Source organism: Notamacropus eugenii, chromosome 1 (genome assembly GCF_028372415.1).
Source record: "Notamacropus eugenii isolate mMacEug1 chromosome 1, mMacEug1.pri_v2, whole genome shotgun sequence".
NCBI lineage: Eukaryota > Metazoa > Chordata > Mammalia > Diprotodontia > Macropodidae > Notamacropus > Notamacropus eugenii.
The window spans coordinates 460,602,208-460,629,052 of record NC_092872.1 but is presented as its reverse complement, the minus strand read 5'-3'; positions in this window follow the sequence as shown (position 1 = coordinate 460,629,052).

Below are 26,845 nucleotides of genomic sequence, written 5' to 3'. Positions count from 1 at the left end.
ATGAAGAATCAGGCAGCACCTGAAATAGGAGTTTTGATGATGTATGACTTGCAGAGAAAATCAGTGTTAAAGGCTGTGCACCAAAGCAGCAAATTTGAAAACCACTGAATTCTGATAAATATAATCCTAATGGAGCCATCTCAAGTATATCCATAGTACTCCTTGTGGACATTTCTTTCTCCTAAGTTTTCATGATGGAGTGAGTATCTCTAACTCATGAACACCTTCCCTTAAAGCTTAGTGTTAAGGAAAGATTTCCAATTAGAGTTGCTCCTCTTTCAATGGCAGCAACATAATATAATGGAAAGGGTGCAAAAAAGTGCAATGACTAATTCAGATAGTCAAATAAGTATCGTGTTTATAATAGGGAGCTAGGTGATACAGTGGAGATAGAGTGCCAGGCCTGGAGTTAGGAAGACTTTTATCTTCATGAGTTCAAATCCAGCCTCAGATACTTATTAGCTATGTGAACTTGGGCAAGTCACTTAATCCTGTTTGCCTCAGTTTCCTGATCTGTAAAATGAACTAGAGAAGAAAATTACAAATGACTCCAGGATCTTTGCCAAGAAAACACCAAATGGGGTCACAGAGAGTTGGACACAACTGATAAAGATGAGCAAGAACAACAAATGTACCAGATATTGTACTAAGCACTGGGATGAAAAGTATGATAAAAATAATTAATTTCTGCATGGTGGCCCACACATGCATGTGAGCGTGTGTGTGAGTGTGTGTCTGTGTATATGTATGTGTGGTGGTATAGATTATAGGGTGGGAATTTTCGGGTTCCCTGTTACCTCCAGAAAAGGCTGGATAAGCACTTTTCAGAAATACTGTAAGGGGCATTCTAACACAAAACATACTGGAAGAAATGACTGACCTCGCAGGGGGGCAGAGCCAAGACGGCAGAGTAGAAGCATGGACCTGCTTAAGCTTTCCCCCCAAAAGCTTAAAATATCTGTAAAAAATGACTCCAAACAAGTTCTAGAGCAGCAGAAACCATAAAATGATAGAGTGAAACAGATTTACAACCCAAGACAACCTGGAAGGGTCTATTCCAACAGGCTTGTGTTGGCATGCAGGCACAGATGGGACAGAAGCAGTCATCAAGGCACTGAACCACAGGCATCTGCTGTGGTTGCCAGAATTCTCAACTCACAAATGCCAAAAACAGCTTCAAAGGTCAGTGAGAAAGCTCTCTCACCTAGGTGAGAGGGGAACCTGGTCCAGCCCCAGCCCCAGGGCAGTGGCCACTTCTGGAGCTCTTGGCCTACACACAGTGGGGAAATCAACAGCTTATCTGGGTTTCAGTCCTGTGTGGCAGTCCTGGGGTGAGGAGGAGTACTGGAATGGAGTAGCTCGTGGGGACTCTGGAGAGAGAATCCTACTTACAGATCCTGGGCAGAAAAGTGCTCTTTGTTGCTCACAAGCAAGAGTGCAGGTCAGGAGAGGAATAAACACCTCTCCCTTGATTATCACACTTTGGAGGAATTGAAAACTTACAGGTCCCTAGAGATATCCCAGAGAACAGCTGCACAAAACCACTGAAGCCTGGGATAGTAAACCCTCCATTTGATAAAGGCTCAAAAGTCAGGTAATTGGCTGGGAAAATGCCCCAAAAGGGGAAAAAATAAGACTACAGAAGGTTACTTTCTTGGTGAAAAGGTATTTTCTTCCACCCTTTTGGATTAGGAAGATCAAAGCATACAATCAGAGGAAGACCAAAGCATACAACTAGAGGAAGATAGCAAGGTCAAGGCTCCTACATCCAAAGCCTCCCCCTACCCAAAATGAGATGGTCTCAGGCCATGGAAGAATTCAAAAAGAATTTTGAAAATCAAATAAGAGAGGAGGAAGAAAAATTAGGAAGATAAATGAGAGCAATTCAAGAAAACCATGAAAAACTAGTCAATAGCTTGCTAAAGGAGACCCAAAAGAATACCGAAGAAAATAACAACTTAAAAAATAACCCAAATGGCAAAAGAGATCCAAAAAAGCCCATGAGAAGAATGCCTTGAGAAGCAGAATTGGCCAAACGGAAAGGGAGGTCCAAAAACTCACTCAAGAAAATAGTTCTTCAAAAATTAGAATGGAGCAGATGGAAACTAATGTCTTTATGAGAAATAAAAAATTATAAAACAAAATCAAAAGAATGAGAACATAGAAGACAGTGTGATATATCTCACTGAAAAAACAACTGACCTAAAAAATAGATCCAGGAGAGATAATTTAAAAATTATTGGTCTACCTGAAAGTCATGATCAAAAAAGAACCTAGCCATTATCTTCCAAGAAATTATCAAGGAAGACTGCCCTGGTGTTCTAGAACCAGTGTAAAATAGAAATGGAAAGAATTCACCAATCACCTCCTGAAAGAGACCCAAAAGGAAAACTCCTAAGAATATTGCAGCCAAGTTCCATAGTTCACAAGTCAAGGAGAAAATATTACAAATAGCCAGAAAGAAACAATTCAAGTATTGTGGAAATACAATCAGCATAACACAGGATTTAGCAGCTTCTACATTTAGGGATTGGAGAGCTGGCATATTATATTTCAGAAGTCAAAGGACCTAGGATTAAAGCCAAGAATCAGCTACCCAGCAAAACTGAGTATAATGAGGATTTCCAAACATTCTTGTTGAAAAGACTAGAACTGAATAGAAAATTTGACTTTCAAATATGAGAATCAAGGGAAACATGAAAAGGTTAACAGGAAAGAGAAGCCATAAAGAACTCATTAAAGTTGAACTGTTTGCATTCCTGCATGGAAAGGTGATATTTGTAACTCATAAACTTTTTTCAATATTAAGGAAATTAGAGGGAATATATATATATACATATACATATATATGTATATATATATACACACACACACACACACACACACATACAGGCATACACACACACACACACACACACACATATATATATATACATATATGCATACATATATACATATACATATACTATATATACACACATTCTCTTTTTCTCTTTTTCATCCTTAGTTGCTAAAGAAGACCATGCCATCAGAGAAATGATAACATGACTTGCACTTGACTTTGTTTTGAGTGAGGGAGAGCTGTGGAAGGTCACCAGCCTCACTTTTCTTCTAGAGCCATCTGAATCCAGTGGCCAGATGTTCATCAGGATGACTGGAGATGACCCAGGATGAGGCAATTGGGGTTAAGGGACTTGCCCAAGGTCACACAGCTAGTGAGTGTCATGTCTAAGATAGATAGATAGATAGATAGATAGATAGATAGATAGATAGATAGATAGATAGATAGATAGATCAATCGATCTACACAGACAGAGGGCACAAGGTGAGCTGAATATGAAGGGAGAATACCTAAAAAATAAATATATTGTTCGGTGGAATATACTAGGAGAAAGAGAAAGGGAGAGGCAGAATGTAGCAAATCATCTCACATAAAAGAGGCAAGGAAGAGCTTTTACAATGGAGGAGAAAAGGTGGGGAGAGTGAAAGGGAATAAGTGAAACTTTCTCTCATGAGATTTGACTTAAGGAGTGAATAACACATGCTATTGAGTATGGAAATCTATTATACCCTGCAGGAAGGCAGAGGAGAAGGGGATAGGAGAGAGAAGATAATAGAACGGACAGCAAATTGGTGAAAGGGATAATCAGAAGCAAACATTGTTGTGGGGGATAGGTCAAGGGAGAGAATGGAACAAATGGAGGACAGGACAGGATAGAGGGAAATGTGGTTAATCTTTCACAACATAACTGTTATGGAAGTGTTTTGCATGGCTACACATGTATGACCTGTATTGAATTGTTTGCTTTCTTAATGAGGGTGAGTGGGGAGGGAGGGAGAGAATATGGAACTCAAAGCTTTAAGAATGAATGCAAAAAATGTTTTAGCATGCCAATAGAAATTAAGCTATACAGGCAATGGGGTATAGAAATCTATTTTGCCTTACAGGAAAATAGAGGGGAGAAGGATTGAAGAAGTTGGGGGGGTAATGGAAGGGAGAATGGGCTGGGGTAAAGGGTGGATGGGGTGTACTCTGTCTTGTGTGGGGGCTTGGGGGGAGATGGGGAGAAAATTTGGAATTCAAATTCTTGTAGATGTGAATATTGAAAACAAAAATAAATTTAATTTATGTATTAAATTAATTAATTAAATATTTAAAAAAATAAAAGAAATCACTGACCTCTGAGGTCCCCTCTGGCCCTGAGATTCCGTAAGAAGAATTTTTGTGGTTCAGATTCCACTTTCATGACTGACTTCATGTTATGAGAAAGCAGATCCAGTAAATGAAATCTGAATTCTAACACAGGGCTATCCTTGGCTGCCTATAGTCTAAAGATGTTCCTATCAGATCTTCTTGTTGAAAGATCTTATCATCGAGACTGAACTGTCTATGGTGTAGCCTATATAAATGTAGTGTTGGACTAAAAGGTAGACCACGGTGTTGCATATTCAGTTTAATTAAGTCCTGAGCTATTAAAGACAAGATCAGAGCTCTGTGGCCAGAAGGGAGCTTTAGAGGCTATCCAGTCCAACCATTATCCAATTAGTAATTTTACAGAAGAGGAAGTTGTGGGATAGCTGTCACAAATGGCTCTTCTGACATTTGGATACCTGCTTCCTCCCCACATTGCACTGGGTCTCTGTTGTCAGTATATCAGCATGCTTTGGTCAGTTTTGACCATAACAACTCTTCCAAGAATTCTCTAACTTTGGCACCTCATGCAAATAGCATGAGAGATGCCTGAGGCAGCATGAATTGCCACTGAAGCAAGTGTTTCTGTAATTCAAATCAACTTTGCAACTTAGGATATGAAAATAATACTAGATATAATTAAGAAACATTCAACTGAGTGGTAGAGGGAATTAATTATTTCTATAAAAATTATACAAAGTCCCTTGAATCATATATCAACAGAGATAATAACTTTTTTGGACAACCCTCTGATAGTTATTATTATGGAAAGCATAAAATGGAAAGAAGTATGCACACCAAAGATGTTTGCTATTGTCACGAGGGAGATCCAGGGTAGAGACCAAGTTGAAGAATTCCCTATACATGGTGAGATTGTAGATGACATTGTGCTCATTCTGTTGTGAAAGATAAAATGATAACTGTAACTTCTCAAAAAATACTGGCCTCAAGAAATCCAAGCAGGTAAAAACAAGCAGACAAAGAACACTTATTATCTAGACCAGGTGTGTCAAACTTGCCAAGCAGCCCTTTGGGGTCTGCAAAATTCCCAAGTACAATCTGAACCAAATCAAAATGTAACTAGGAAAGGGTTAACAAAATAAATAAAAACACAGTATAACACATATAATAATAATTTGTGGTTTTCTAAGTCAATATGCTGCTAGGAGGGATCTGTTTCTATTTGAGTTTGACACCACTGGTCAACTATGTCATTGGATGGCCAACTTATAGAGCTCTTTTGTCAATGTATATGTGTATGTACTTATGTATGTATGTATGGTATGATTGTGGTCCTTTATTCTTGAAGAGGACCAAAATGACATCAAAATGACATCACCAAAATAAAGTTAAGTTTCAGTGTGTTTGACTGTGGCTGATCAGACCAATACAAGCTCTAAATGCTCTACCACAGATTGGGCACAAATAGTCTGTATGAATATTTGAGGTGAATACTCCAAATTTGTGCATCCTACCTTTCCTTTGTGCTGTTTCAATTCTGCTTTGCTCATAGAGCACAGCACCTTTTCTGATGTGGGCATGCCATGGGGAGTAATCCTGTGCCAGTGTCTCCCATGTCCCACAATCAAATCCAAAGCTCCTGAGAGAGACCTTGAGAGTGTCCTTGTATTGCTTCTTCTGACCACCATGTGATCACGTTCCCCATGCAAGTTCTCCATAAAATTGTCTTTTTGGCAAGCGTATATTTTGCATTTGAACAACGTGACCAGCCCGTTGGAGTTGCACTCTCTGAAACAGAGTTTGAATGCTTGGCAGTTTAGTTTGAGCAAGAATCTCAGTGTCTGGTACCTTATCCTGCCAGGTGATCTTCAGAATCTTCCTAAGACAGTTGAAATGGAAGCAATTCAGTTTCCTGGCATGGCACTGGTAGATTGTCCATGTTTCACAGGCATATAATAATGAGGTCAGCACAGTGGCTCTGTAGACCTTTAGTTTGGTAGTCAGTCTAATACCTCTTCTCTCCTATACTTTTCTTTGGAGCCTCCCAAACACTGAGCTAGCTCTGGCAATGCATACATCAACCTCACTGTCAATGTATGCATCCTTGTAAAGTACACTATCAAGGTAAATGAACTTATCCACAGCATTCAAAACTTCTCCATTTGTTGTAACTGATGGTTCCATGTATGGATGGTGTGGTGGTGGCTGATGGAGCACCTGTGTTTTCTTGGTGTTAATTATTAGGCCAAAATCAGCACAGAAAGCAAAGAATTGATCCATACTTTTTTGCATCTTGGCTTCAGAGGCTGCATTGAGTGCACAATTATCAGCAAACAGTAAATCATGCACCAACACTCCCTCTACTTTGGTCTTGGCTTGTAGCCTTTTCAAATCGAAGAATTTGCCATCAGTATGGTAGCTGACTTTGATGCCATGTTCATTCTCATTGAAAACATTTGACAACATGCCTGCAAACATCATGATGAAAAGCATGGGAGCAAGCACACACCCCTGTTTCATTCCACTGGTGACTGGGAAGGCATGGGAGCATTGTCCACTATCCAGAACCCTGGCAAGCAACACACACATATACATGCATGCATATGTATGTATATACACACATACATGTATGTACACACATATGTATATATATGCATATGTATATGCTGCTATATGTGTGTATATAAATATATAAGTATATATACATACATATTTGAATAGGGCCTGGACCCATGGATTTATAGGTAAAGAGAACTCCCCAGATGGGCCAACTATACTCTTCTGAAGAGTTGGATTTCTGTGTCTTAGACAGACACTGCAAAGAAATGAGTTAGACACAGAAGTATACTGCAGCAGGAGCATTAACTACTTTATTTTGCCCTTGAGAAATTGCAAAGACTTTTTTAATGACCCCAAACTTTTACATGAAGTAAAGATCCATCATTTGAATACCATTTTTCTGCTTTTGTTACATGATTATGAAAATGCAACATTACGGTCTCTCAAGAACTGAAAATGAATGTTACCCATAGGGCAGTTGAGAAGAATATGGTGAGTGTGAGTAGGCTGAAACACATGAAAAATGGGGAATTATGAAAGAGGAATGGAGTAAAATGTGTCAACAAAAACTGTACGAGTGAAAAAGAAAATAGGCTCATCCTATGGCAAGAGTGATCAGTAAGTTCAGGTAAGCTAATGTGCACCATGGTTAATCCTGTGGTGTCAAGAGGAAATAAATAAGGCAACTTCTCTCCCTTTCCCCACCCTATCTTCCAATAGGTTGTGTGGATTCCAGTGGCAAATTTATGGGATAATATGGACAAGAGTTATACAGGATGAATAAGCTAAATGATAATCTGCATTATTTGAGGGAATAACCAAGCAAATGAGATCACAGGTCCATTTTAGTGTTTAATTATACGAGTGTAGCTTCTGCATTGCTAAAGCTATGCATATGCTCAGTTTTTCTGCCCTCTAAATTTCACAGCCCTATGGCAATGATCCAGTAACTCCACCCTAGTTAAGTCTCTAGGGCCCTCAATTAGTTGGTTTTTTTTAGAAATTAGGTACCAAATCCCTTGATTAAAGACATATGTTACCTGTTCTTTAGTTTGTCCTTGATAAGTGTTTATGTTCCTTAGATGAATGAATCACAGAATCATGGACTTTTAGAGAAGGAAGGTACCTTAGATATCATCTAACAAAGTGTCCTCATTTTAAAGATAGGGAAATAAGTCCAGGGAGCTATAATGAGTTATCCAGTGTCAGACAGCAAGGTGGCGACAGTCAGGACTAAAGTTTCAGTCTGATTCTGGGTTCATGCTCTTTTCAGTGCACTGTACTGAAGCATCCCTTGTGAATGAGTTGTGGGAATTGAATGAACCACACTGATCCCATCTTGTGACTCAGTTTAGCATCTTGTTTGGTTCCCTGTCTATTACATTATGAGTCTAGCCCAATTTCTTTCTTTAAGTTATGAGAATTTTGAGAAAACTTTATTGTGTTGTTTGAACCTAGTCCTGTGTGACTGGGAAGCTGGACCAGCTCTATTTCTTGCTTGGAAATCCTTAACTAAAATCCTAATTTATGCTGACCAGAAAACCAGTCAGATCCAAAGACTGATGCAAGGAGTTTTCTCACAATATAGATCTAAAACAACTCATATGTCCTCTCTGAAAACTGGTCCCATATTTGTCAATCAGTCACGTGTATCCTTTGATTGAAAACAGATACTTTCAAAGGGATGCCTCTTTTCCTAATTTCAGAGTATTGCACTTGTTCATTCTCTTCCAACCTGGAAAGTCCTTAATATTATAATTATGCATTATAATAATTATATTATTATAATTATAAATTTATGTCCATTATATTAGATATTCAAATTATATATACAAATATATCCAAATTAAATGCAATTATAAATCAAATTACCTAATCTTTTATCCTAGTTTATATCCTATTAATTGTCTTCTTTAGATGAATAATTATAATTATTCCCAGTTTACTATACAATTATGTCCCAGTTTACTATACAATTGACATGCATGTCTTAATTAACTGATGGAAGCTTGAACCTTTGTTTCCTCAGTTATTTCAGATTTTATCTATAATCACCCTTTGAGGTACATACTATATATATTATTGTCCATATTTTACTGATGAGGGAATTGAGGCTAGGTGCCATCAAGTGACTCATCTATGTTTACCCAGTTTGTGAACTCAGTAGGTAGCATCCAAGGTCCTGTCCAGATCTAGAATTCGTTCCATTTTTAAGCCTCTTCCTATGACTTTAGGAGCCAGACTGAGTTTTGATGGATCAAAGATGACAGAGTGATAGAGAAGTATAGCTGAGCTATCCTCATGGCTCCTCCACAAAGATAGCAGAAATGCAACAGACTATTTCCTGATGGGATAATCCAAGAAAATAATCATATTTTCCTTTCCAGTCTAGGGAAGCATAGGAAGAGAGACCAAAGGGTCTGCAGACACTGGGAATGGGGCTGGTCAGGAAGAGCCACATGGAGCATTCTAGTACCAGGGCACAGGAGAAAAACCCAAGATTTTTTGACTCCAAATCCAGTATGCTATTACTATGCCATGTTACTCATAATCTTGGGGAAGTCACATCCTCTCTCTGAGCCTCAGATATTTCCCCAAATGTTTAAATAATTAGATTAGACAAGATGACCACCGAAGTCTTTTCCCCCTCAAACATTCTCTAATCCTAAGAAATTGTGACCAAGACTGAATTCTTTTTGCTTGGATCATGTGATACAAATTCTACTTGTTTATTTTTGAGTAGGATGCCTTTAGTGTGGTGCAGTGGAGATTGTGCTCTCTCTGGAGTTAGAGGACGTGGGTTCAAATCTCACCTCTGATACTGATCTTTGTGACATTGATATATTATTTAAACTCCATTGGCCTCAGTCTCCTCATTTGTAAAATGATGAGGTTGTACTATACTACCCTCTGAAGCACCTTCTCACTCTATTTCTATTCTCCTATGATCCAGGAACATGCTTTGATCCCCAGACCTGGACACAGAAAATTCTTTTGTAGGTCTTCAAATAATCTATTGTCAGGAAATGGTCAACCCCTAACAAAATCTACCTTTATCATGATCAGCCTCCTACTGTTATTGAAATGCAGTATAACCATTCAGCTGACGTCAGTAGCATCTTTAAGCTAGGAGGTATTGATTTAAATGTTCAGCTGATAATGGTGTTGATTGGCACTCACTGAATCACACCCCATCTATATGGGAAGGGGTAAGGAGAACAAAAATCATTCTTGATAGTCAGAGGGGAGGTGGAAAGCTGCTTAAGCTTCCTCTCAGGTGTGAAGAGGCGAATCGAATTGTCAAGGTAATTTGCTTCTGCACTTGTGTCTCATGTTAAATGCATTTATGATTTCCTCTAGGGCTCTGTAATATCTACACTGGTTCATTTTTAACTTGGATAAAAGTGCTAAGATGTTTAAGTCCCATTTGACTTAAATAATTCTTAATATTTCAATCAGTTATGAGGCACATTCTCGACTCTTCCCCTAATACCCTCTCCCAACCAGCTCTACTGTAAATTCTTCTCCCCTCTCTCCATTAAATATGGTCTTGATAGTATAAAAGAAGAGAGGATCATCATCAGATCAATGGGTCTGTATCCTGGGGCCAGAGAACCTAATACAAAGAGTCGAGGGATCAAAGACTGAAATTGCCCTTCATCCATTTCAGCCCAGATTTCTCACCATTATAAGGAACTCTTGAGTTCTTTACCTCGCTATTCCTAACCCAATGCTCCACATCTTCATGGACTTATGGGTTATTAATAGTGGGGAAACATGGAATGCACTGGACTAGTCCCAGCTCCACCTCTATTTAAGCTTTGGGAAAAGTTATCTTTGAAAGTTTTCTGACAGCTGTGGAAAGGAGTACATCAGTAAATGTTTAACAACTAACTCTCCGAAAAAAAATTAATTTGCATCATTAAAATTTTCTCCATCATTTTCTTAGGCCAAGATCTAGGATGACAAATTTTTGCCTAAAGACACAAACTGGCTTCTGGTCTGCTTTTGTACACCTGAGAGCTGAGAATGGCTTTGAACATTTTTACCCTCTTAGATCTGAAGGAATACATACAAAAGGGAATGGGGCACTGGATTTGGCCCAAGAACTATAGTTTGCTGACCCCTGATCTAGACAATCAGCAAAACAACAAATTAGGTGTTTATTTTTAGAGTTTGTTTATTTCAGAGGCTCACATGAAAAATTTAACAGTAGGTTGTTGTGAGCCAGTTAGAACACAGATTCTGCTCTCATTATAGTGGAGTGGTAATTACTACCCCTTGGGAATACAGGGATAATGATCCAACACCTTTCTGGGAAGCCTAGAAGATTTTGAGAAGGAGGCAGCAATATGAACCTCAGGTTTTTACAAAGGAGACATACATAGCATTAGGAACAATGGCTTATAAGGACATGAAAAGAAGGAAGGTTCAGATGCAAAAATCTGTATAAATGGAAGGTGTGACCCTAAACAGCAAGGTGAGCTGGTATTTGTCTATGCACATAAACCTCTGATGAAAAAAACTTATTGGGATCAAGTCTGTGTTGGTCTTTTTGCACTTTCCATTGCCACTGATGGCTTCCCTTTGGACTATACAGGACAAGTCTAATCTCTATACTATATTACAACCCTTCAAATACTTGAAGACCATTATCATACCTCTCATGGACATGCTCTTCTATAGGCCAAATATACTGAGTTCCTTCAGCCTATCCTCTGTGATCTTAGGGACCCTCATCATTCTGGTTCCCCTCCTCTGAATACACTCTGGCTTATCAATGTCTTTCCTAAACTGTGTGGGTTAGCTCTGAACACAGTATTCCAGATGTTAGTAATCATAATAACCAGCACTTAAATAAAGGCATGCCTTGGAGATATTGAGGGTTCAGTGCCAGACTACCACAATAAAGTGAATTGCACTAAAGTGAGTCATGAATTTTTTGGTTTCCCAGTGCATATAAAAGTTATGTTTATACTATACTGTAGTCTATTAAGTGTGCAATAGCATTATGTCTAAAGAAAACAACGTAGATAACTTAATAAAAAATGCTTTATTCCTAAAAAATGCTAACCATCATCTGAGCCTTCAGCAAATTGTATTCTTTTTGCTGATGGAAGGTGTTGTCTCAGTGTCGATGACTGCTGACCAATCAAGGTGGTGGCTATTGAAGGTTGGGGTGGCTGTGGCAATTTCTTAAAATAAGACAGCAATGAAGTTTGTTGCATCATTGACTCTTCCTTTCATTTGAACACTTAGAGGCCTTTATAGGGTTATTGATTGGCATAATTTCAGTATTATTGTGTCTCAGAGAACAGGGAGCCTTAAGATGAGGGAGAGAAATGGGGGAACTACTCACTGGTGGAGAAGTAAAAACATGTACATTTATTAAGTTCTTTGTCTTATATGGGTGTGGTTTGTGGTACTTCAAAACAATTATAATAGTAATATCAAAGATCACTTATCACAGATCACCATAACAGGTATAGTAACAATGGAAATGTTTGAAATATTGTGAGAATTTCCAACATGTGACACAAAGACATGACGTGAGCATATGCTGTTGGGAAAATGGCACCAATTGACTTACTCGATATGTGATTGCCACAAACTTTCAGTTTGTAAAAAATACAATTATCTGTGAAGAACAATAAAATGAGGTATGGCTTTGGTGTTTTTAAGACTTTGCAAAGGCTTAAAAAGCTCTGAGTGCTTTTTGAAGTACTTTATGAACTGTAAGTCTTCTAAGCAGGACATTTTATCCTCACAATCCTGAAGGGTAAGGTAGATTCTATTGTTATCCCCATTTTACAGATGGGGAAACTGAGGCAGACAGACGTTAGATGATGTCCAGGGTCACATACCTAGTTAGTGATGGCAGCAGGATTCAAACTTAGGTCTTCCAAACACCAAGTCCCACATAATATCTTAGCTGCCTATGTATTGTAACTAGGAAAAAAATACAGATAGTCTCTTACCTTCTTATTCCTGGAAGCTATATACCTCTTAATGTAGCTTAGAATTGCATTAGCTTATTTTCTATCATACTGCACTGCTAAATCATATTGGTCTTGTAGTCCATCAAAAACCCCACATCTTTTTGTTTTTTTTTAGAAAAATTACAATTGGTAGAAGGATGTACCTCTAGAAACTCTCCCCACAAAACCCTTAAAATACCTGTAAAAACTGACTATAAACAGGTTCTAGAGCAGCAGAAGCCACAAAAGGACAGGGTGAAAGAGATTTCTAGCCCAAGACAGCCAGGAAGGGTGACAGGAAAGGTCTATTGCATCAAACACAGAGCAGAGCACAGCCCAGACTTGGCCACACAGCAGCAAAGACAAAACTGGCACAGACTTCAGAGTGCCACCAGCAGCAACTGTGGGTCCCAGATTCCTCAACTCACAAACTCCAAAGACAGCTTGAAAGATCAATGAGAAAGTTCTTTCTCCTGGATGAGAAAGGAACTCAGCCATCTAGCCCTGGTCTCAGGCAGCGACACCTTCCATTGTTGGAGCCCTGGCCTAAAAACCCTGGGGGAATTGAGCAGCTGATCTGGATCTCAGCCCTGAATGGTAACCTTGGGGTGAAGAGGAGAACTGGCTGGCATGGGGGAGCTAGTGGAGGCTCTGGAGAAGGAATCCTGCTCACAGACCATAGAGCAGGCCCGGAGAGGAATAAACTCCTCTCCCTTGATTGTACCACCTTGGAGGAGCTGAGAACATACAGGTCCCCAGAGTATGCCCTTCTCTTGACAAAGAACTGAAAAGTCAAGTAACTGACTGAGAAAAATGCCCAAGAAAGGGAAAAAGAATGACAATAGAAGGTTACTTTCTTGGTGAGCAGGTATTTTCTTCCATCCTTTTGGATAAGGAAGAACAATGCATACCATCTGGGGAAGACCTAAACGTCAAGGATTCTGCATCCAAAACCTCCAAAATAAATATGCAATTTCTCAGACCATGGAAGAGCTCAAAAAGGATTTTGAAAATCAGGTAATAGAGGTGGAGGAAAAACTGGGAAGAGAAATGAGAGCAATGCAAGAAAATCATGAAAAACGAGTCAACAGCTTGCTAAAGGAGACCCCAAAAATACTGAAGAAAATAACATCTTTAAAAATAGGCTAACACAATTGGCAAAAGAGGTCCAAAAAGCCAATGAGGAGACGACTGCTTTAAAAACAAAATTAACCAAATGGAAAAGGAGGTCCAAAAGCTCACTGAAGAAAATAGTTCTTTCAAAATTAGAATGGAACAGAGAGAAGCTAATGACTTTATGAGAAACAAAGAAATTGCAAAACAAAACCAAAAGAATGAAAAAAGGGAAGAAAATGTGAAGTTTCTCATAGGAGAAACAACTGACCTGGAAAATAGATGCAAGAGACATAATTTAAAAATTATGGGACTACCTGGAAGCTATGATCAAAAAAAGAGCCTAGACATCATCTTTCATGAAATTATCAAGGAAAACTGCACTGATATTCTAGAACCAGAGGGCAAAATAAGTATTCAAGGAATCCACTGATCACCACCTGAAAGAGATCCAAAAAGAGAAACTCCTAGGAACATTGTGGCCAAATTCCAGAGTTCCCTGGTCAAGGAGAAAATATTGCAAGCAATAGAAAGAAACAATTCAAGTATTGTGGAAATACAATCAGGATAACACAAGATCTAGCAGCTTTTACATTAAGGGATCAAATGGCATGGAATTTGATATTCCAGAAGTCAAAGGAACTAGGACTAAAACCAAGAATCACCTACCCAGCAAAACTGAGTATAATACTTCAGGGGAAAAAAATGGTCTTTCAATGAAATCGAGGACTTTCAAGCATTCTTGATGAAAAGACCAGAGCTGAAAAGAAAATTTGACTTTCAAACACAAAAATCAAGAGATGCATGAAAAGATAAATAGGAAAGAGAAATCACAAGGGACTAGCTGAAGTTGAACTGTTTACATTCCTACATGGAAAGATAATATTTGTAACTCTTGAAACTTTTCTTAGTATGTGGGTAGTTGGAGGGAATACTCACACACACACTCACACACACACACACACACACACACATACACACACACACATAAAGAGAGACAGAGAGAGAGAGAAAGAGAGAGAGACAGAGACAGAGAGCACAGAGTTAGTTGAATAAGAAGGGATCATATTTAAAAAAATAAAATTAAGTGGTGAGAGAGAAATATATTGGGAGGAGAAAGGGAGAAATGGAATGGTACAAATTATCTCTCATAAAAGAGGCAAGAAAAAGCTTTTTCAATGGAGGAGAAAAGAGGGGATGGGAGAGGGAAAAAGTGAAGTTTATTCTTATCACATTTGGCTCAAGGAAGGAATAACATGCACATTCAATTTGGTATGAAAACCTACCTTACACTACAGGAAAGTAGGGAAGAAGTGTATAAGCAGTTTGAGGGGGATGATGAGGGAGGGCAAATGGAAGAAGGGAGCAATTAGAAGTAAATATTCTTGTGGATGGACAAGGTCAAAAGAGAGAATAGAAATAAATGGGGGGCAGGATAGAATGGAGGGAAATATAGTTAATCTCACACAACATGAGTATTATGGAAGTCATTTGCAAAACTACACATATATTGCCTATATAAAATTGTTTGTCTTCTCAGTGGGGATGGGTGAGGAGGGAGAAAGGAAGAGAAGTTGGAACTCCAAGTTTTAAGAACAAATGCTGAGAAATGTTTTTGCGTACAACTGGGAAATAAGAAATACATGTAATGGGATGTCAAAATTTATCTTGCCCTACAGGACAAGAGAGAAGATGGAAATAAGGGAAGGGAGTGGGTGTTAGAAGGGAGGGATGATTGGTGGAAGGGGTAATCAGAATGCTTGGTGTTTTGGGGTGGGGGAAGGAGAAAGATGGGGATAAAATTTGAAACTCAAAATTTTGTGGAAATGAATGTTGAAAACTTAAAATAAATAAAAAACAAAGATGGAAAAAAGTTATTTCAGAAAGTGGAGGGGGGAAAATTAGAATGAAAGAGATGTAAATGAATGACTTTATGAGCAACCAAGAAATTACAAATCAAAACCAAAAGAATGAAAAAATAGAAGACTGTGAAATATCTCATGGGAAAAACAGCTGACCTGGAAAATAGATCCAGGAGAAACAATTTAAAAATTGTGGGATTACCTGAAAATGACGATCAAAAAAGAAGAGCCTAGGCATCATCTTTCATGAAATTATCAAGGAAAACTGCCTTGATATTCTGGAACCAGAGGGTAAAATAAATATTGAAAGAATTCACCTATCATCTCCTGAAAGAGACCCGAAAATAAAAACTCCTAGGAATATTGTAGCCAAATTCCAGAGTTCCCAGGTCAAGGAGAAAATATTACAGGTAACCAGAAAGAAACAATTCGAGGATTGTGGAAATACAATCAGGATAACACAGGATCCAGCAGCTTCTATGTTAAGGGATCAAAGGGCTTGGAATATGATATACCAGAAGTCAAAGAAACTAGGATTAAAACCAAGAATCACCTATCCAGCAAAACTGAGTTAAATACTTCAAGAGAAAAAATGGTCATTCAATGAAATAGAGTTCTTTCAAGGATTCTTGATGAAAAGACCATAGCTGGAAAGAAAATTTGACTTTCAAATACAAGAATCAAGAGAAGCATGGAAAGGTAAACAGGAAAGAAAAATCATAAGGGACTTACTAAAGCTGAAGTGTTTACATTCCTACATGGAAAGACAATATTTGTAACTCTTGAAACTTTTCTCAGTATTTGGGTAGTTAGAGGGATTACACACACACACACACACACACACACACACACACACACACACACGTGGACAGAGGGCGCAGGGTGAGTTGAATAAGAAGGGATGATATCAAAAAAATGAAATTAAAGAGTGAGACAGAATATATTGGGAGGAGAAAAGGAGAAATGGAATGGGGCAAATTATCTCTCATAAAAGAGGCAAGAAAAAAGCTTTTCTAATAGAGGGGAAAAGGGGGAAGGTGAGAGAGAATAAATGAAACTTACTCTCATCATATTTGGCTTAAGGAGGGAATAACGTACACACTCAATTTTGTATGAAAATCTATATTATACTACAGGAAAGTAGGGAAGAAGGGGATAAGTGGGGTGTGAGGGAGATGACAGAAGGCACTACAAGTGAGAGGAGGGGATAGTCAGAAGTAAACACTTTTGGAGAGGGATAAGGTCAAAAGAAAGAATAGAATAAATGGGGCAGCATGATAGGATGGAGGGTAATATAGCTAGTGTTTCACAACATGACTATTATAGAAGTCTTTAGCAAAACTACACATATATAGCCTATGTTGAATTGCTTGCCTTCTCAGTGGGAATGGGTGGGGAGGGAGGAAGGGAGAGAAGTTAGAACTCAAAAGTTTTAGGAATGAATGTTGAACATTGTTTTTATATGTAAAAGAGAAATAAGAAATACAGGTAATGGAGTATAGAAATCTACCTTGACCTACAAGAAAAGAGAGAAGATGGGGATAAGGGAAGGGAGGGGTGTGATAGAAGGGAGGTTAGATTGGGGAAGGGATAATCAGAATGCATGGTGTTTTGGGCAGAGGGGAGGGGAGAGATGGAGAAAATTTGAAACTCAAAATCTTGTGGAAATGAATGTTGAAAACTAAAAATAAATAAGAAATTGAAAACAATTTAAAAAAAAGAAAAATTACTCTATCACCATGCCTCCCCATTCATATTCTTATAAAGTTGACTTTTTTTTTAATCCATGTGCAAGACTTTATATTTATGGTCATTAGAGTCAGACCAGTGTTTTAGCCCATTAAGATACTTTTGGCTTTTAATGTCATCTAGCACGTTAGCTATCTATGAGCCTTTAGAGAAGTAACTGATAAAAATGCTAAACAGGCTGAGGCCAAGTATAGACCTTTGGTGCAGCTGACTGAAGGTTTGCAATAGACCATTGTCATAGACTCATTGAATCTGTCCATTCAATCTATTGCGAATCTAATTATGTTATCATGTATTCTATTTCTTTCTGACTTCTTCAAAATAGCAGTATAACCCCAATTGATAAACATTCAAAGGATATAAACAGGAAGTTTTCAGAAGAAGAAATCAAAGTTATTAGTATTCATATGAAGAAGTGCTTTAAATCACTAATAATTAAGGAAAGGCAAGTTAAAAGAAATCTGAGGTCCCACCTCATACCTATGAGATTGGCTAACATGACAGAAAAAAAATGATATATACTAGGATGGATGTAGAAAAATTGGAATACTAATGTGTTCTTGATAGAGTTGTGAAGTGGACGAACCACTCTGTAGAACAATTTGGAAGTATGACTAAAGGACTATAAAATTGTTCAGATCCCTTGATCCAGCAATACCTTTACTAGGTCTCTATCTAAAAGACAAAGGACATATGTATACAAAAATATTTATGGCAACTCTTTTTGTGGTTACCAGGAATTGGAAATTAAGGGAGTGCACATTAATTGAGGAAAGACTGAATACATTGTGGCATATGTTTGTGATGGAATACTATCTAGTGCTATAAGAGATTATGGAAGGAATGATTTCAGAAAAATTTGGGAAGAGTTATATGCACTGATGCAAAGTGAAGTTAACATAGTTATGAGAATATTGTATATTGTAATGCTGACCCACTGAAAGACTTAGCTACTCTGATCGGTTCAATGATCCGTGACAATTGTAAAGGATACCTGATGTAAAATGCTACCCACCTCCTGAAAGAACTGATGAACTCTGAATTCAAACCAAGCAGAGTTACTGATTGAAAGTGTACTTATCATTGTTCCCATCTTCTGTGTGTGTAACTTAAAAACCTGTTTATTGATGTGTTCTCTGTGCTTCCATTTTAGTTGTCACAAAACACTTATTTTTCTTTTTTTAAAAAATATATAATTCATTTTTTTCAGTTCTCAACATTCACCTCCACAAGAATTTGAATTCAAAATTTTCTCCTTATTTCTCTCCATAACCCACCCCAGGAAAGCATGTACCTCATCCCTTCCTCCAGTCTGTCTTCCCTTCTATTGCCACTTCTTCTTACATCCTCCTCCCTTCTATTTTCCTGTAGGGCAAAATCAATTTCTATACCTCATTACCTGTACGTCTTATTTTCCAGTTGCATGCTAAAACAATTTTTAACATCCATCGTTAAAGTTTTGAGTTCCATTTTCTCTCTCTTCCTCCCTCCCCACCCACCTTCGTTAAGAAAATAAGCAATTCAATATAGATCACACATGTGTAGCCATGTAAAACACTTCCATAATAGTTATTTTGCAGAAGACAAACCACATTTTCCTCTGTCCTATACTGCCCTCCACTTATTCTATTCTCTCTCCTTACCTGTACTACCACAATAATGTTTGCTTCTGATAATCCTTTTTCCCAATTTGCTGTCTCTTCTATTATCTTCCCTCTCCTATCCCCTTCCCACTGCCTTTCTGCAGGGTAAAATTGATTTCCATATCCAATTGTGTGTGTGTTATTCCCTCCTTAAGTCAAATCCCATGAGGGTAAGGCTCACTTATTTCCTTTCATCTCCCCCCTCCTCTCCTCTTAAAAGCTCTTTCTTGACTCTTTTATGTGAGATAATTTGCTGCATTCTACCTCTCCCTTTCTCTTTCTCCTAGTACATTCCACTCAACAGTAAATTTTATTTTTAGGTATTCTCCCTTCATATTCAGTTCACTCTGTGCCCTCTCTCTATATAATTATATATATAATATATATATATATATAATACACACACATATATACACACATGCACACATGTACATATACATGCACATACATACACACCTGTGTACATATACATTCCCACACACATATAACATACACATATGCACATGCCCACACACCTACACATATATGTATATATGCACACACATATATACACCCATGTACGTATACATGCTTACACACATATAACATGCACATACATACATACCCATACACACCTACATATATACATATTCCTTCTAACTACCCTAATACTGAAAAAGGTCTCATGAGTTACAAATAACATCTTTCCATGTAGAAATGTAAACAGTTCAACTTTAGTGAGTTCCTTAAGGCTTCTCTTTCCTGTTTACCTTTTCATGTTTCTCCTGATTCTTGTATTTGAAAGTCAAATTTTCTATTCAGCTCTGGTCTTTCCAACAAGAATGCTTGGAAGTCCTCTATTTCACTGAAATTCCATTTTTTTCCCCTGAAGTATTATATTCAGTTTATCTGGGTTGGTGATTCTTGGTTTTAATCCTACCTCCTTTGACCTCTGGAATATCATATTCGTAGCACTTAGATCCCTTGGTGTAGAAGCTGCTAAATCCTGTGTTATCATGATTATATTTCCACAATACTTGAATTGTTTCTTTCTGGCTGCTTGTAATGTTTTCTCTTTGACTTGGGAACTCTGGAATTTGGCTACAATATTCCTAATTTTTCTTTAGGGGTCTCTTTCAGGAGGTGATCAGTGGATTCTTTCCATTTCTATTTTACATCTTGGTTCTAGGATATCAGGGCAGTTTTCCTTGATAATTTCTTGGAATATAATGTCTAAGCTCTTTTTTTGATCATGGTTTTCAGGTAGATCAATAATTTTTAAATTATCCCTCCTGGATCTATTTTCCAGGTCAGTTATTTTTCCAACAATATATTTCACATTGTTTTCTATTTTTTCATTCTTTTGATTTTCTTTTATAACTTTTTTTGGTTTATCATAAAGTCTTTAGCTTTCATCTACTCCATTCTAATTTTTAAAGAAATATTTTCTTCAGTAGACTTTTGGACCTCCTTTTCCATTTGGCCAATTCTGCTTTTTAAGGCACTCTTCTCTTCACTGAATTTTTGTACTTCTTTTGCCATTTAGGTAAGTCTATTTTTAAAGGTATTTTTTCCTTCAGCATTTTTTTGGGTCTCCTTTAGCAAGCTGTTGACTCATTTTTCATGATTTTCTTGCATCGCTTTCATTTCTTTTCCCAATTTTTCCTCTCCTACTTGATATTTCAAAATTCTTTTTGAGCTCTTCCATGGCTTGAGACCATTGCATACTCTTTGGAGGTTTTTCATGTAGAAGCCTTGAACTTGCTGTCTTTCTCTGATTTGATGCTTTGCTCTTCTTCATCTGAAAGGATGGAAGAAAATGCCTTTTTACCAAGAAAGTAACCTTTTATAGTCTTATTTTTTCCCCTTTTTGGGCATTTCCACAGTCAGTTACTTGACTTCTAAGTACTTTGTCAAGTGGAGGGTATAATACCCTAGGCTTCAGTGATTTTGTGTAACTGTTTTCTGAGATATCTCTAGGGACTTGTAAGTTCTCAGTTCATCCAAGGTGGTACAATCAAGGGAGAGCAGTTTCCTCCTCTCCTGGCCTGCAAGCAACCACAAGCACTCTTTTTTGCCCTGGAATTATGAGTGAAATTCCCTCTCCACAAGCACCAACTCTGCAATACCAGTGCTTCTCCTCATCCCAGTTCCACTACTCAGGACTGAGACCCAGACCAGCTACTCAATTCCCCTAGGATCTTTAGGCCAAGCACTGCAAATAGATGCTGTTGCCTCAATTGCTGCCACTGCCCTTGGGCCAGGGCTGGGACCAGACCATGCTTCTTGCTCACCCAGGTGAAAGAGGTTGGAAGCTGTCTTTGGCATTTATGGGTTGACAGATCTGGAAACTGCAACAGGTGCCCATAATTCTGCACCTTGAAGCCTGCTCCAGTCCTGTCCATGCTGTGTGGTCCAGGCTGTACTGCACTGAGCTCTGAACCCAGTATAATAGAACTTTTCTGTTGGCCTTCCAGCCTGTCTTGGACTAGAAATCTGTCTCACTCTGTCATTTTGTGGCTTCTAGAGCTCTAGAATTTCTTTAGAGTCATTTTTTAACAGGTATTTTAAGGACTATGTGGAGAGAGGTGGAGCAGGTTTGTCCTCTGCCATTTTAAAACTCTTATTTTTCTTCCTTTCCTCTTTGGAATTTTTTTCTTTTTGTGGCTCCACAGTTTAACTTTTGGAATTTTAATCCATGGAATCACATTTGTACTTCCTCTGAAACCCAGAAATCTTTTCTCCCCCAACCTATATTCATGTCAGACTAATTTTTCTCAATTTTCTTCTTCTCTGTCACAAACTTTAGGAAAAAGTCATCACTCCTTGCCAAATTTCCTTTAGTTTTCACCTCAGGAATCAGTTTTTTCCTGTCATCAAGAATTCAGTCCAAAATACAATTTCCTTTTGTTGATTATTGTAGCTTTTGAAGAATAAAATTGCCCATAAAGCAAGTCAAGATGTATTCTTCTTTTATTAATCTTCACCTAAATATTCTCGATTCTGTTTCACCCCTCTGGTTCCTGGATTTCCTCACCCATATATTTACAAGCTACTTTTTGTCCATTTTGTTTCTTTTGAATAGGACATACTCATCCAGAATCATATTCCAGCCATGAGTTTTACTCCTCAAGACTCACTGATACCTATGACATTAAATTAACTCTTTCTACTAGGACCTTCCTTTCTCCTTCTCATCCACACAAAAATTTCTCATGGTTCAAAATTACTTCAGGACAAAATGCAAAAATCCTTATTCTGGCATTAAAAGTACTTGACAAGCAGTTCCTCCAACCCATATAGCCTTATCTCCACTGCATTTCACTCTCTGCATTACAGACCAATTTTATTCTTGGTAATTTACCAGTCTGGTGTGTTTCTCTCTCTCTCTCTCTCTCTCTCTCTCTCTCTCTCTCTCTCTCTCTCTCTCTCTCTCTCTCTCTCTCTCTCTCTCTCTCTTTTTCACACACTCTGTCTCTCTCCCCACCCCTTCCCACCCAAAAATCTTCTTCCCATGACCAGAATACCATTCTTCTTTAGTCCCATGAGTACCAATTTAAATCTTCCTCTTACTTTAGGATTAGCTTGGGTGCCCCCTCTTCCATTGGAAATGAACTTTGCATCTTCAAATTGTCCTAGAACTCTTTGTTTGGATCTCTCCTTTGCCCTTATGTTGTTCTACTTTGTTTCATTCTTATCTGAGTACATGCTCTATCTCCTCCAGTAGACTGTTTGAGGTCAAGGACTATCAATTTTCATCTTAATGTCTTCAGCACCTGGGTTAGTGCCATAGATAAAGCAAATGGTCAATAAATTGACCATTGAATTTGGATTATAAAATTTTAAATTACTTCTATAGGGAAAAAGTAATTTTCACATTACTATTTTTACTGCTGAACACCTGTGTGACCTTGAATAAGTTACTTTCAATTTCTGGCCTTGTTTTCTTCCTTTGTAGCAGAGAGAATTGGATTAGGTGATCTCCAATTCCTTTTATTACAAAGGAGAAAACTCCCTTCTAACTCTGTCCTAGAACATTCTAAGTTATAAATTGTCTAGATCATATAGTTCACTGCCATCTATTGATAAGATGATTCATTTTTAATTAAAATATTTCTCATTAGAGTGTTTATTCTGAATATCCAATCAAAAGTGTTGACTATCTTTTTATTTATTTATTTTTAATTTTGGATGGGGTAGCATGTCTAATCCCAAACTTTCTTGTCAATTTGGTACATTTGCAATTATAATAAGACTCGGCACTCTGTCTAAAAAATAACAAGGCTTCTTCTGGACAGATCATAAGTAATGGAAGAATTCCATCAACATGTCATGTTATATAATTATCAGGCTAAAGCTTGACATGTGAGTGTTTACCTGGGAATTGGCTCTTCTTTCTCTTATTTGGCTGGAATAGAAGAAATCAGATGGTCAGTTTCAGAAGAAATTTCCTACAGTTTCGTCTATGGAACATATTGGCAGCTTCCCTATGCTATTCCATCTAGCAGCCAAGATCATTCTTGAACTCATTTGGACTCCACATGAATGTTTTGGTTTTGGAACAGAGGATTAGAAGAACAAGACTAATATAAAGTTGTGTGGCACAATCTGCCTCTGAGAACTGGAAAGCATCAGCCATTTAGTGTGAAGTACTGTTCAGCAAACCATAAAAATGGAAAGATGTTCATATGCTGTGCTGAGATTTAAAAAAAATGCCCTGTTAACTATATTTTAAGTAGCATACCTATGTGTTATTAACACAGTGAGTGTAATGGCTACATTAAAAAATCATCACTCAGTGATCAGAAAGGCTTTGCTTCCTAATTGGATTGTTACTGGGTTTCAGGATCGTGAGAGTGCTATTTTAAAAGTGTTTTGAAAGCTTGAAGAGATTTGAGCCTGTCATAATTTTCCATAGACTAAAACCCAGAACTTACACATAAACCAATGGTCAATCAATTGATATCCCCTTCGATTTCACTTGAAATGTAGGCATGTGAACAATTTTTTGAAGAAACAGATTAAATTTTGAATTTAATAGTCTTTGTAATTTAGCTGAATCAGAAAAAAAAAAGACATTTCCATTTGAAATCTGGGTTTGAGCATACTTCTGTTAGATTTCTTTTACTAGACTGTGAACACTATGAGCTCAGGAGTTGTATCTTTTTCACACTCTATCTATGTATAATGGATAAAGGGCTCTCCTTGGGTCATTAAGACCTCATTCAGAACAGTTCTTGTTTCTAACAAATATTAGATATGTGACAATAAACAAATAACAGCCTCTCTCAGTGTGCCCCTTATCCCTGTAACTCTTTAAGACTGTATATTACTAATAAATTACTATCAGTTTGAGTTTCCCACACAAATGAAATCATAGCTCCATTCTTAAAAAAAAAAAAATCCCCTCCTGACCCTAGCAGAGTGCCTTGCACAGTAGCTGTTTACCAAATGTTTAATAAGTGAATTACATTATAATAGAATGATAGCCCTAGAGGGAAAGCATGGCTCATGTTTGTGCCCACCTAGATGATGGGAAGGGGTAAACCAGTGAGAAATACAAAGGAAGACTATAAGTTGGGGCATTATCTAATATTGTCAGGATTTTGGGCTGGATTTCAATCCATTCTGTGAAGGAGGTAGAACACAGGTGTTAAATGTCAGAAAGTTCAGGCCAGGATCGTTTAGCAGTTTATGAGGTGGGCCAAGAAACCATAAGAGACATAATAGTCAATCAACAAGCATTTAAGTGCTTACTACATGCCAGGTGCTGTGTTTAGTGGTGGTAGGATCCTGCAATCTAGTAACTATCCAATTAAAAAAAATTAACAAACAAAAAACAACTCTGTCCCTGCACTTAAGAAGTGTATATTCTAATGGAAGACATGTGTACAGTAGCTACATATAGCTATACACAGAGGAGGTGAAGGTAATCTCAAAACAACAGGGAAGGACCAGAAACAGACAGCTACTAAAGGTGAATTTTAAGCTGTCTTGAAGGAAGTCAGGGAAACTAAAAGGTGGAAGTGAGGGGTTAGAATATTCTAGCATGTGATATAGTGTAAAGGCATGGGGATGAGAGACAGAATCTCAGAGAGGAGTCTGTAGAGTAATAAGAGTAGAGGTTCCTTCCCTTCCCACCCCAAGAATTACTGGAAGGCACCCACTTTTCCAGTCTACCCAATACCAGAGAGAGTCATTCAGTATTAGCTGGTTCTGTCAAATGCTCATGTTCTGGAAAGTAACTGATCAGTTTATGGTGATTTGTCCTTTTCAATTGAAGGGTTAAAATTAGATGGGAAGTGCTCAGAAAAATGTTAAAAAGTGTTTCTAAAGAGGAGACATAATGACCTTTTGCTTGGTTCTCCATTTCCTTTTGCTCTCAAATTATTTTCCCCCCTGAATGGTAAGACAAAAGAAGTTATCTTAAAGTATTTAAATAAATGCAAATATTCTTCAAGGAAAGAAATGGTCCTTAAGCTTAAATACAAGTATCATGCTCCTCATCATTGCTTTGTATTTATAGAATACTCCTGGATACTCTGTTTCCCTGACCCCCTTCTTCCCTCCCAGCTTATTTATCACATCCTGCCTTTTGAAGCAGGACTGGGAATACACTCTCAGGGTCTTCAAAAACCTTGTTATTTCTGTTTTTAGAGTCTTCTTGACTTTCAATAGTAAGTTATAGCATCACTGTTTGTACTCAGGTTAAGGCCAAGTCAACCTTTCCACTATAAACTCGTCTTAGCTGTGATTGATACTCTGTCCTTTGCAGGACCATTTTTTTCCCACTGATCTTGTGGTTTTCACCCAAGGGCACAAGTCAAGAGCTAATGAGTTTCTCAGCATGTTACTGAAAAGGAAAATGGTGAAGGAGGGACTTGGTGACCTTTTGGATGTTTTGCACTCCCTTTATCTGTTTTTGCTTGACCCTTTTGCTTTCCCTTGGTTGGGGGAAGGTTTGTGATCATTGATGTAGTGATGAAATGACATTGGCAATGGAATTGGACTCAAAAGACCTGGGTTCAAATTCCAGCTCAACTACACACTACCTGTGTAATGCTGGATAAGTCATTTCTCTATCTGGGACTCAGTTTCCTAGGACAAGTATAATGTAAATGGGATATAAGCTCTTCTCAGACCATTAATAGGCCTCATAGGAATTCCCACACCTTTCCAATTAAGTGCTGATTTCCAAGCTTCTCTAAGTCAATTAAGTACCCAATCTTTGATTGAAAACAGTATATATTGTATTGCTTGGAGGGAAAGCTATGGGTGGAGAGAGAAGTAGGCAGAGAGAGAAAGAGGTTGAGGGAAGAACTCCAGGTCTACTAGAATGTCACACAGTCACACTGATATGTCCTGCTGGGCTTTCCCAGTTTTCTGGCTTCACTCGGTTATATCACAGTGTTGCCACACAGTGGTCCCAGCGTAAGTAAATTTTTACCTTTTAGTTTTCCATGGCACGGGGAAGAAGTGGGCACAGAACTAAGTTCTATTAAAAGACTGTGAGTCACCTAGAGCAATCTTGCTGCTGAAGCATGAAGTGGGGGAGAAGTACTGAGTACATCAAGGGTTAGAGATTAGCCTTCTCTCTTGCTAGTTCACCTCACTGCGCTTGGGTGTCTTACACCATGAGGACAGCTGAAATTGCTCCATCTTTTACACTTAGTTCCTATTTTGGAGAGGTTTGATATGTCCTGAGGAGTAGAGAAAATAACTAATTCTCTCTCTTATTAGTCAAATGACCCAGAAATCTTTCTTTTTAAAAAATTCTCTTTATGTTTTTCTGTATGTACTTATTTATAT